We start from the raw sequence: 12,780 nt of genomic DNA on the forward strand, positions 1-12,780 counted from the left end.
GAAGAAGCGTCTTTCTGTCAGGAAGTTGATCATGAGCAGCACACGGCACGAATGAGCGGAGCCTTGAGACGTGGAGCGTTTACCCCAGACACACACACACACACACACACACACACGTCAACAGTGGCTCCTTTACTGACTCAGCTCTTTTAAAAGCACCACTATCTTAAGTTTTAGCGGTGGAGAATATTCATCCAGTCTGCTGCATATCCTGAGGAAATAATTGATAGAACTTGAACTTCATTGACCTGAATTATTCTGACAACAATTAAAGTTATCCTTTATTTTTCTGTGCAAAAACACAATGGCTTAGAATTTTGTTTGTTTTTTTCTTTCTTTTTAAATATGAAAAAAAAATACATTCTAGTAATAAAGCAGAATTTTAATAACAAAGCATGACTATTTTATTGCTCCTCTAGTTTCATTTGCAATTGAGTACACTTCTGTGCAAATTTATCAGGTGTAATTAGTATCAGACGCTCGTTCACAGACCAACATCCTGGCTGTTAATTAGACTCTCATTCTGCTAAGTTTGCTACAAGTTGTGAACTTATAGCTTTTGCCAACTGTGTGATTTTTTTATTTTATTTTATTTTTTTTTTTAACCAAACCTCCTAGTGGCTTTTGATATTCACAGGTGTTTAATGAAGCAGGCGGCAGATGACAGCCCTCTGTGAGCGTTTGGTTTGTTGCTGTGCTCTGCTGCTAAAATCAGAGCGACTGAGGAATTCTCTGCAGAGGGAACAGCTTTCACGCTCCTTCGCGAAGGTGACACTCATGTCAGCGAAGCCCCGGAGAACGTGACAGGCTTCAACAGCCTCCCTCCCTGCTGGTTCACACAGTGCATCTATGCAGTGTGCCATATGCATACCGCATGACCGCAAGAAACATAGTTACGATTTGCAAACTAATGTGCCAGGCATTTTTAATATCACACGAACATTTTGGGCTTTTTCATTCTAGGTGCTCCATTTGCTGTAAACGTTCTTAAACATTGTTTCTTTGTGACATTGTTTTGTTCTACTCTATGAAAATAGACTTGGAGCGTTTTAAATGTCGGCAATTAAAATAATTAAAATTGTATTAAAGCATATTAGGCTGCAATTCCATTCAGCAAGTCTGCTTGAATATAATTGTTTGGCAATGAATCCAACTTGAAAAGTTTGTTTAGAATCTGAAAATGTTTGGCTAACTGTTTAAGCTTATTTATTTACATTATATTATATATTATTTATTTGGTATTATGAATGATTACATAACCTTGGTTGTAATAAACCAAGCTGCAAAAGGACAGTCAGGCCTTTTTAAGTTTAAAAAGAACGTTATTTTTAATTTAGTCTAAAAAAAAAACTTGGGTAAATCATACAAAATAACAATATTGGGCCCATAAAAGATGTCAACGTAACTGAAGTGTACTCAAAAAAAAGAACAAGAAATAAGACAAAGGGGAAACTTAAATACTGACTGGCCAGCCCACAAAGACAAAAAAGGGGAGAACTCACAAAAACCTAACATATGGAAATCCCATTTCCCCCCCATGATCTTAAGTGTTGTTATGACCCAATTTCCGTATACATATGCTTGCTCCGCCCCTTTTCCCACCTCTGTTCACCTGAAGGACTGGAGCAGCTGGCGCTGAGGTAAATATGAAACAAAAAGATTAAACCCAGTCAAACACATATAATAGTATGATTCTGTAAATAAATTCTAAACAAAAAAATCTTTGTTACTCTGTAAATTAAATCCTACATTGTAAGAATTGAAAACTATGGTGAAATTTACAATTTCCTATTGTAGCAGGGAGATGATTAGACATTAGCCCATTTGTGAGGCTGTTGCTGGAGCCATCACATTGGTAAGAGCTAGGAGGTGTCATAGGCCTTGTGGTTGAAAAGGTTTCTGCAGTAATTTAAGTTTAAACAGCTTTAGCTGTCTTAGCAGCAATGCTAACGCTAAAGTCAAACCTGTTAGCTGGAGGCAGTAAGGCAACACATCTTACTTGTGGTTTTCAGGAGAAACATTAACATACAATCTTTTTAGAATAGATTTTTAAAAGTAAAGTTTGAAGTCTTAATCACAAACCAATATTTATTTATTTATGTTTTTTTCCTATGGATGAGGAACCAGCTGAGCAAAACAATCTCAACGAGGTAGAATTTAACTAATTTAGCTCAGTTTGCTCATTTAAAACAAAAAAAAAAATCTGTTGAAATTGTTTATTTATGTATCTTTTAGTTGTTACAACTGTTATGTTATTTTCCGCATGATTGTTTAAAAAAAATAATAATAATCTTGTTTAAACTGGGAGCATATTCCAACAGTTTGTTTTAATACTGTTTACTGGTTATTTCTAAAAAAAAATCACCAAACCGAAACTACTATGAAGATTCAATTAACGAAACCATATATTTTCTCCAAACACAAGTAAAATAAGAGAGGCAGCCATGCTTTGAATTGCTATAGTGATGTCCTAGAAGACAATAAAAGAAAAACTTTGTACACATTTGTCACATTCTTTAAATATCTATAGCATTTGCTTTAAATAAACTGAAGAGTATTTCTGCAGAGCTCAGTTTGAGCAGCAGAGCTGTGTTCAGATTCTGGCTGTAGTCTGCCGTTCACTCTGCATGTGAGATGGAAGAGTTTGCATGGAGTTGATGACCAGTTAGCTTCTAGGGCAGGAGAAAAGCTAAACTCTCCATTCTGAAAGCTTAAGGCACATGTATGTAGAAAAGTTTAATTATCTGCAAAAAAACCCATCTCATCTCAAGTTAGTTACAGTATTTCTAGTTCTCCAGATATGATTATTGGATGCTTCATATATTAAACCCAGCACCTAATCATTTTCTGCCTTTCTTTGTTTTTTAACTGCATGATTTTAAGGTGATTTGTTGTTTCGTGATTTTTTAATGCCAAAAACATCCAGTTTTACCTCTAAGAAAATAAAAAGACTATGAATGAGTTTCAAAAAAATCTACAGCCCCTGTTCTTAATCAGATTAATCAGAACACGTGACATATTTTACATCTGTGATTCTTAAAACTGCATAATTTCAATCCAGTCTGCGACTTTTTCCAACATTCTCACAGAACCAGATTGCATTCCCCATTTGTTTCAAAAGCATGGTAAGTAAAAGAGCTGGAGGTGCTAAACAGATGTGCCTGCAGTCCAATTGCGTCACCTACTGAAATAACGTGGTGCAGTAAGAGTCGTGAGAAAAGAGAGTGGCAAACAACTGCATTATGTACATGCAAAAGTAAAGCACTACTTTGCTTTCAGTGCTACAATAGCAGGTAACTTGAGTAACTTGAGCTTCTTCAGATGTTGCTAATTTACCACAACAAGCTTTAATGTATGTATGGCATTTACATTTTATCAGATAAATCAATTTTAGAAAATCAAATAAAAAATGACCTGAAAAGTGTGGCATGCATTTGGGTTTAGACTCTTATACACTCCTACCCCCCAAAAACTTTAGAAGGCCTTTTGCCTTCAGAAGTCACCTAATTGCAGTCTGTCTGTGTCATTTTTTTTCCTCTGTATTGGGTATTTCTACAAATTGACCAGACTGACTCTGCAAAGAAAATTCAATAAACTACAACATCATATTTTCTTCAAATGCAAGTAAAACAACTGTCCTGAGAAGACTTTGGCTATCTGCTAAGAAAAACATTGGAAACATGAATATCAAGGAGCACATGCAGACAGCTCAGGAACAAGCTGCAGACAGGTTTAAACCAGCATTAAGTTATTAAGCAATACCTCCAAGTCTTAACATCTGTTCACTTCATCATTCAAAAACGGGAAGGGGTTCGGCACAGATGAGACCATCCACCTAACCGGATAGGTTAGGTTGATGGCCATTATGAGCTACATACGAGGTGAAGGCGGTCTGCTATTTGGCTTGGATGCAAAGTTCTAAACTAGCAAAGCACAACACTCAGCATACGATGAAGCATGGTGGTGGGAGCATCATGCTTTGGGATTCCTTTCTTCAGATAGGAAAGGGAAGCTGGACAAGGTAGAAGAAAAGATAAACAGCTAAATGGGGTTCACCTTCCATCATACAATGACTGTACACATAGGTGGACTAGTTTAAATCAAATCATATTCATGTGTTAGCATGGCCTAGTCAAAGTCCAGACATAAATCTAGTTAAAACATTTGGGGCAAATATTGAAAATATGCTTTTACAGATGCTATCCATCCAATCTGGCAAAACTTGAAGGACTTTACAGAGAAAAAAATTTGCAAAATATTCTAGTCTCTAGATTAGGGTTTAAAGTCATGGGACCTGTGAGATACCGCACGGGTATCTCACAGGTTTTAGACGTGTCCGTGGTATCTCCTAGGTAACCAATTATTTAATTCATGTGTTTAGACACAATGACATTTCTAAAGGTTTCTCGAGGACGAGTGTTTGATTCCCTTACTCTACATGAGCGAAGCTGGTAGAGGGATACTTCAAAAGACCTGCAGCTGTAATTGCAGCGAAAGACGGTCTCCACAAACAGGCTTCCAGATTTCAAGTTGCCATATTTTTGCTCTTTTTTTCCCCCATTACCACGACTTACAAAAACTCCATTGTAGTTAGATTTGAGTTGCACTCATGAGCTGTCGCTTATAAGTTTTGTGTATTTTTGTTTGTGCTAAGCCGGCTTTGAGGCAAGTGGCCATTTCAGTCTGCCGGGTCTCTGCTGCTGAGTTGCCCTCAGAAGGGTTTGCCTTTAAATGATGTTGAGCGGAGCGGAGCAGCACATCAAAGCCCCACCCCTATGCGAGTCTGCCAGATGTCTCATGGTCATTTTTAAACTCACACCCCGGGCCCATGACATGTAGCCGTGTGTAAGCATGTAGACAGAGGTAGATGGGCCACTTGGAAATTGGAAAAGGAAGCCTGTATTTATGAGGTGGTTTGAGGTGCTGTGTTAAGACGGGCTTAGCCTGCCACTCTCCCTCTGACAGGCCTGCTTCCCCTCCCCACCCCTGCCTTGAGTGGAGGTGACCAGAGACAGAGTGAGGTGAAAGAGTAAAGGCAGGAGAGCCTGTCTAAGACGGGGGCTCTCGGGCAGGTGATGCAGCAAATCACTCTGCCACAGAATGTAGGGTTCACTAGATCCATCATCGTATTCATGGAGTAGTAGGGAGCAAATGCATTGTCTGGTTGGGCGGCTTTAAGCTTTCAGAAACTGATATGGAAAAGTTAAGAATGATCACCCAACCTCTAATCCGACCACTTACCTCAGGTCTTTTCTGTTGTCTTGGTTCCCTGTTGATGTCATTAAGTGTTGGGAGACCCTCACTGAGACTGAAAGCAAGAGGTCAGTCGTGTGGTCTTCACCGTACCTCCGCCTTAACAAGCCCCTGGGCTGCACTCAGAGGGAAGCCGCACATCATGCACGTCGTTCCATGCTTCAGCTGGAGGTAAGATGAGTGATGTCCCAGAGCAGGGAACCCCCTTTTTTTCTCCCCTTCCCCTCCTCTCTCCCTCTCTGCGCCAAGGCGGCCGGCCCATGTGAGTCACATTACTGGAATTGTGCAGGGATGGAGTTGGGTGTGAGGTGATCTCTCTCTTCACCCTCCTTCCCCTCGTCCCCCACTGCCTCCTTTCCCCTCTCATTCTCTTGCAGATATTCGCCACATGTTGTGAAATGACCAGCAAACATCTTTCCTCTCCCTCTCTCCCCTCCAACACTGCCTGCGACACAGAAATCAATTAACTCCTTTCAAGTCAGATCAAAGACCCAATGCACCGACCAGGTCTTACTGAGACCTCTGGGACAATTAAGTCTCCCTTTGGACAGCGACGGGGCCGCAGAGATAAAGGCGGGCCGCTGCCACTGTTCGCCGACGTGTGAAGTTTCCGTAAACAACTGGGATGATAACAAAAGGGAATATTTTTGTTGCACGATAATCAGTAATGACATTTACAAATAGCTCTCTTGCAAAATGATCTTACTCCCAGTTATCCTACAGAATTTGCACTTTGACTTTGAATGGTCATTTGCCTCGCATAAAGACAACACACCTATAGTGCAGCACCCTTAAAGATACATACCCTAAGGTAAATTATTAGAGACTCTAGATGCCACTCTTTGCCTCAGTTTCAAACTGTTTATAGTTCTGGACAAGTTCCAGAAAGCGATAATTTTCTTGTAGTCATTTCTGGACCTGAGAAACCCAACACATATCTGACTTTTTTGAATTGGATGGAGATTTTATTATGTCTTACCCATTTTGAAAAGTGGCGATTTGGCCTCGGGGTCAATGTTTGTTATTGACCAATAATAAGCATTTGTTGTATTTGTGAAAATATTTTATAAAAGTAGAGATTTTATTGGTTTCATGGACCAACTTGGGTCGAGAGAAGCATGAAAAGTCGTACGTATCTGCTGAACTGAACTGAAGTATTCTGCAGCGCTTTTCAGATAAGCTAGTCTAATGTTTCTGATGTTGCATAAAAATAAAGGTGAATTTCAGTAGGTAGTTAAAAGTTCCTAGACTGTGTGATTGTGTGATTTTACCTCCAAAAAAGTAAAGTATGAACAATTTAAAAGGCTTCAGTTCATACATAATTTTAGACAATGTCACCCCGTTAAAGCAAAAAAAAATCGTCTTCCACTATTCTAGATGTTTTAATTAGGATTCTTTTAAAATTTTATAGGGTTTTTTTCATATCTTTACCAGAGGGGCTCACAACTGAGAAAGCTGGTGAATGTAAAATATTTTATATTAAATTAGGTCTGAATCTCTTTGTGTTTCGTGACTCTATTTCAGATTTTTTTTTTTTACAAGTCTGTTGAGCTGTTCTCTGACTAATGTTTTCTGTTTGGGGTTTTGGACAGTTTTGACTTACTGTAATGTTTTTCTCTATTTTGCTCCTTGGTGTGGTTAGCTTTTACGATCTCTGCATCTAATGTAGTAGTTAATGGTGTTTTCTTTATTCTGCTTTCAAGTCATATCTGGGTTTTCAGCAACTGTTTGACATATTTGGCCATTTTTAAAGTCTAGAGTATTTTTTTTTCTAGTTATGGTTCACTTTTTTAAAGTGTCTTCTTGTTTTTTTTGGGGGGCGGGGGGTCCCCAATGCATTTGACATATTTTTGGTGCTAAGGAGAAAAATCAAAGGTCCAGACTGCAGAGCCCATCTAACTAATCTCTCCCTCATCACTGCTGTGGCACAGAACGTGACATCAAACCAGTCGGACATGGGGGAAGTGACTAAAGTTTTTGTCCACAGACAGGTGCACTGACCCTGTCCACCCTCGAAGGTGCCACTCTCATTTTATTGGACATTTATGGCCGGCCAGCATTTTTTAACCACCACCTGGATGCAATAAAGGTCCGGCTCCTGAGCCCTGGCTGCCCAGAGGATTTCCCAGCAGCTCCCACGGGACCTCTGGCTAGTTAAGATGTTTATTAAGCTGAAAGTGGTCCAGTGGGAAAACAAGGCACTTCTGAGAGATTCGGGCCAGCAGTTTTCTTGTTAGACAGTGGGCTCCCTGGAGGATTGGGTTTCTTTTCCTTTCAGACCTCGAAGGGGAGGACGGGGTCAGTTCACGGGGTGCGGGGTTGACCAAGTGGTAACTAGGCACATGAACCCAGGAAGGCAAACATCTAGATAGCATCAAGGTCAGCCCGCTGTGATTCCCACAGTTGCAAAGCCCGCAGAGATCAGCTAAAAGCTTCACATTAGCTCTGAAGTGCGGTTGGTTTGATGTTGGAATTCCATCAACTAAATACTTTCTGCTTCGCATGGACTTAGGAACATGTCATGTCATGTAAAAGTTTGATATTGCTACCAAACATACATTATTTATTTTCTATACCACGTAAAGCAGAAATGTTTTAAGAAACTTGTCCATCTACAATATAGAGAAGCTATTTCTCCAAGCTATTTGGCAGATCTTGACCTCACTAAGCCTCTACTTCAAAACCCCGGATTGTAGCCTCCGGCATTCTGCCCTGTAAGAACTGAAGTTAGTCCCCGGTTTTGGTGAGTTTTTCACTCACACTTTGCTTTTAGGCAAAGTTCCACCAGCTTCTTCCGCACTCTGCCTGACAAACATCACTTTTGTTCTCCTGTAGCTGTGAACTTTCAAACTGCGGAGGCCGCAGCGAGCACATTGCGTGCCGCACATGTTGCGAGCGATGGGTTTTTTAGTGTTCTCTGCCTAATGTTCAGGACAGATTAGAAATGCTCGCCTGTGACAGATGCTGTCTCCATCTTCACTACCAGATCCACCCAGCTGCAAGACATCTGGAGGATTTCTACCTTTTCCTCTGAAGTGCGGCCTGTTATTGGCACACTCACAATCGTGTATGCGTACGCTTGCGCGCAAAACACATCCAAGGCATTTAATTGAGACATGAAAGAGAAAAAAAAAAAGAAGAAGCAGCAGCAGCACATTTACAGATGTGTGATCTGTTAAAACCCTGCTGGCCTTGGTAGGCAGATTGTCTACATGTTTTGTTTTTGTTTTTTTTTCCCCAGTAGTTTAAAAAAATAAAAAAAATTCATTGCATTTAATTCTGCATGAATGATGCATGAATCTGTATTTTTGTTCTACTGAAATTAAACCCATTTTTGGAATATCTGTCACTACTTAAGCCACAAAAGTATGCAAACACACGCAGCTTACTCGGTCGACGGAGAAGTTTTCCTCTCCACTTGAAGGTCCGGGCTTGTTGCTAATGGCACGCATCCTACAATAATGCCCCCGGCACCCTGCAGCTTGAACTTTTTTCCCTCAGAGGAAACATTATTTTTGCGGGACAAATCCACTGAGCAACATGACCATTTGATGAAAGAAGCTGCAAATCATACCTGAGCAGAGGTACCTTTGCAAACGACAACATTAACCTTGCAACAACAAATGCCATTTGCTCAGCCCCAGGATGACACTTTTCAAAGTTTGTGAGAGAGCTGAAAGATTTTTGAGAGTGCCAGGCTTTATTTCTCTGCCTGCAACTCCACCGTCATGAGTTATGAAACACTAAGTTGTGTTTCTTGCCTCTGACTGTGTCGGTTTTATAAAAAGTAGTAGAGGAGAAAACTGAGATCATAAAATTCTTTAAAGACATTTGAAAAATAAAGTAAAAAGAATAATTATATATTGCATAAATATGTAATCATTATTATCTTTATTAAGAAAATTAATTGTGACACATCTTTCTGACATTTTTTATACTTAAAAAATTTAACATTTAAAAAAAAACCAAATTACATTTGTAATACATTTATACCCAAAAATGTCAAAAAATTTTATTAAAAAAAAAATTACGTTTGGGGAAAAATATGATGTAATGCAAATAATTAAATTAATTTGTAATTGACACATTAGATATTTTGGGTTTTTTTTTTTGCATTTGTAAATTTAGTTCTTTTTTGAGTGAAGTCAACAATTTCAATAAGGCAGAGAACGATAGACTTATATCATTTATCGTTAAATGTCATTAACATGCCTTCTAGGCGTTTTCTTCATTTTTGCTCTTTACATTTTTGGCCATTACAAATATATTATTGGGTTTTTTTTGTTTTTGTTTTTGTTTGATTGTCGTTAGTTTCTTAGTTGTTGATTATATTTGTTTATTAGCTTTTGGGTTGAATAAAACAATTTAAATCTATTCTGGACAGGTTAGATGAGAAAAAAATATATATGCTGCTGCAAAAAGTAATCAAAACTAACTTTGCAAAATATGTTAAATTTAATATTTTTTGGAAAAATGGAAAATACTTAAAATTGGAACAATTTTTTTACTGAACTATTTTATATTGCTCCTGATACTTAACAGAAGTGTTTCACTTCTGAGTTTGGTTACATGTATGAAAATAAAATAAATAATAATAATAATAATAATAATAATAATAATAATAATAATAATGGAAAGTTATGGGACCTGAAAAGATTGGACAAACCTATGTTAAAAACGTCCCATACAAACAAAGGTTCAAGCATTTATACTATGAAAAGGGCATCCATATAAAATACGTCACTATGACGGAAGAAGATCAATATAATGTCCAAATTGCATCATATGTAAACGGTCTTGTTTTGTAATGTTACTATTATTATTATTATTATTATTATACTAAAAACCTATTTTTTTCTACAGTTTTCCCTTTAATTCAATTTATTGTACAGTCTCTCTCGACATTATTCATGGACAGCATTGATGATTTCTGTGACACGACAGTGAATACGGCAAACATAGGATGACGAAGGTTCTGCTCGAGGAGGACGCTCAGGAAACTGTGATGAGAGAAACGTCCCAGCAGGGGGCGATGCTGTTGTGCAGAAAGCTGGCATGACACCTGTGCAGCTGCATCAGGCCTGTGTGTTTCAGTCAGGAGGAGACGGGGCAGAAATCTGCGTGGGTCACAATGAGCAGGTTAGCTGGAATTACAGAAGAAGAAACCAGCTGCTGAATGATGATGCATCTTATTTTTAATTATATATATATACATACATGAATTAATGAATTAACTGAAATGATTCCACTAGCTTATTGGCTACATTTTAATCACTCTTATTAGTTTGGTAGTGTAATATTAAAATATTGCTAGATTCTTAAAACATTAACTGTTTCATTCTGGTAATGAAGCTAAAGATTTGATTAGAGTTTAAGTCGGTTCAGGCAACGGTTCACTCATTCACAGTGTCTGGGGGAGAACGAGGGCAATACCTTTTATACTGATTTTATTACCAATGAATATATACAATATCAATTAAGAAAAAAAAAAGTATAATTTGTAATAAGTGTCGTCATGGAGAAGGTTTTCTGTAATGGAACAAGCCGGTTGAGCAACAATGCTGCTGGTAATGTCAAGTAAACCCTGAGGCAACCGTTGCCAGTGATCAGCACACTGTGGCTGTGGTTGTCAGGGAGAAGGTTGCCATGTCAACTTGTTAGAAAAGACTTGAAAGGTCTATTACTATTTAAAGAACTTTTTGTGTCTTAATAAAAACCTAATTCTTCTTCCTTTGTTACACTGCTAACCTGAAACCAAGACGATTGTTTGAAATCAACAGCAAAAGTCCTTATAATTCTAGGACCAGCAGAGTTGTGTGTAATGTAACGCATCTATTCAGCCAGGAAGCTTTATTATTATTAATCAGACGCCTTATAATTGATCCAAGCTTGTACGTTTTTATTTTTAAGAGCATCATCATCGTAGAGTAAGACATTTAAATACATGCTGTTAGCTTTTTTGCTTCTGAACTGTTGGCGGTGTCGATGTTGAGAACTTCCATTTCACTATTAAAATACAAATTAATCTGCATTTTGCTCGTTGTGATTAAAGTCTTCATAAATATTAATAATTTTTTAAAAAACAGACAATTAAAAACTAACATTTACTTTATTATTAGGTTGGTTAAGACAGTAGGTTTTAAAAACTACTAAGAATAAAAGTTAGTTGTCCTTGAAGTTAAATTAAATTTACAAAATGTATTGACTAAAATCTACCTAAATAAAAGCTTCAAAAATTGTTACACCAACTTAATTGGTTATATTTGAACAGTTTAATCAGTGCAGTAGAGACCTTTGATCAACATTAAATTTTCTTTATTGACATGTACTTGCTAATGAATCTAACCAATGAGATGGACGACCTAATTTAACCAAGTTACAGTCACATTCAGTTGACTTTAATTACAAAGTGCAACTTCCCAATAAAATAAAATAAAAAAAACCTTCTAAGGGCGACTTGAGACTCGTGTCCAGTTTCACAAAATCTGCAGTTTAATTATTCATTTAGTCCAATTCATCTCAGCCTAAATCTTATCGCAATACAGCACGACAAAATCTGATCACTTTAAAGTCAACAGCACACAGCAAAAGTTAGACGTCTTATTTGACAGATAATGAGGTGAAACTGTTTGTTCAACATCTTACATAGAAACCTCTTTAATTTACAGCATGAATTCCCTTAAAAGCCTTCGGGATTGTAAGCATTTCTCATCTTGGATATTTAGGGCTGAAGGATTGGGTCTTAGGGATTAAGTAAGAAAGAGGAAAAATAATTTAACAATCAAAGAAATATATGTTTTCCTGAGTCAGAGAACAGAGACTGGTGAGGCAGGAAGAGTTGTCTGCTGCTACAATAACAGCCAAACTGGGCTGTTTCTTCAGCTTGATGAAGTTGGGGGATTTCGTCCAGCTCATTGATTTAAAGGGATCATTTATGAAAACAAACAGTGAACATTTCTTCTGTTGGAGTGGAGAAGTTGTGAGTTTGGCTTTGCTTAGTGTTTTGTCCAGCAGCTTCAAAAAAAAGGAAACAAATGCATATATATATTTTTTAGTTTTTGTTTACTTCACCTTAGCTTATATAACATTATATAATTATATTTAATACTATAATATGTATAATTACATTTAATATTTAATGTATGTTATAATATACTACAACATTATATAATATCAAAGTGATAATTTATTATGTTACCATATAAAAATGTAACTATTTCCGGTCTAAATGGGCTAAGCCCCCCCAGTGCTTCAGCATCTTAAAAACGCCTCTGTTCCTATAGCCACATCCAAACTAAGAAAACATTTTAAAACAGTGGCACATTTAGTTGCATTTATAACCAGGCGTATCCTCACCGGTTGTGACTCTGCTAGTAATTAAATCTAATCCTAATCAAGTCCCGGCTCAGTTTTGCTCCGCGCTTTAACAAGCTGCGGCCCACAGCCACAGGTAAACAGATTTCAGAGTCACATTTCAAATCTGGATGTCAGCTCGCTGTCACACACCGGGCTGTCAGGTCATTTGTC

This window comes from Xiphophorus hellerii, chromosome 12, assembly GCF_003331165.1.
Source record: "Xiphophorus hellerii strain 12219 chromosome 12, Xiphophorus_hellerii-4.1, whole genome shotgun sequence".
In the NCBI taxonomy this organism is placed as follows: Eukaryota; Metazoa; Chordata; class Actinopteri; order Cyprinodontiformes; family Poeciliidae; genus Xiphophorus; species Xiphophorus hellerii.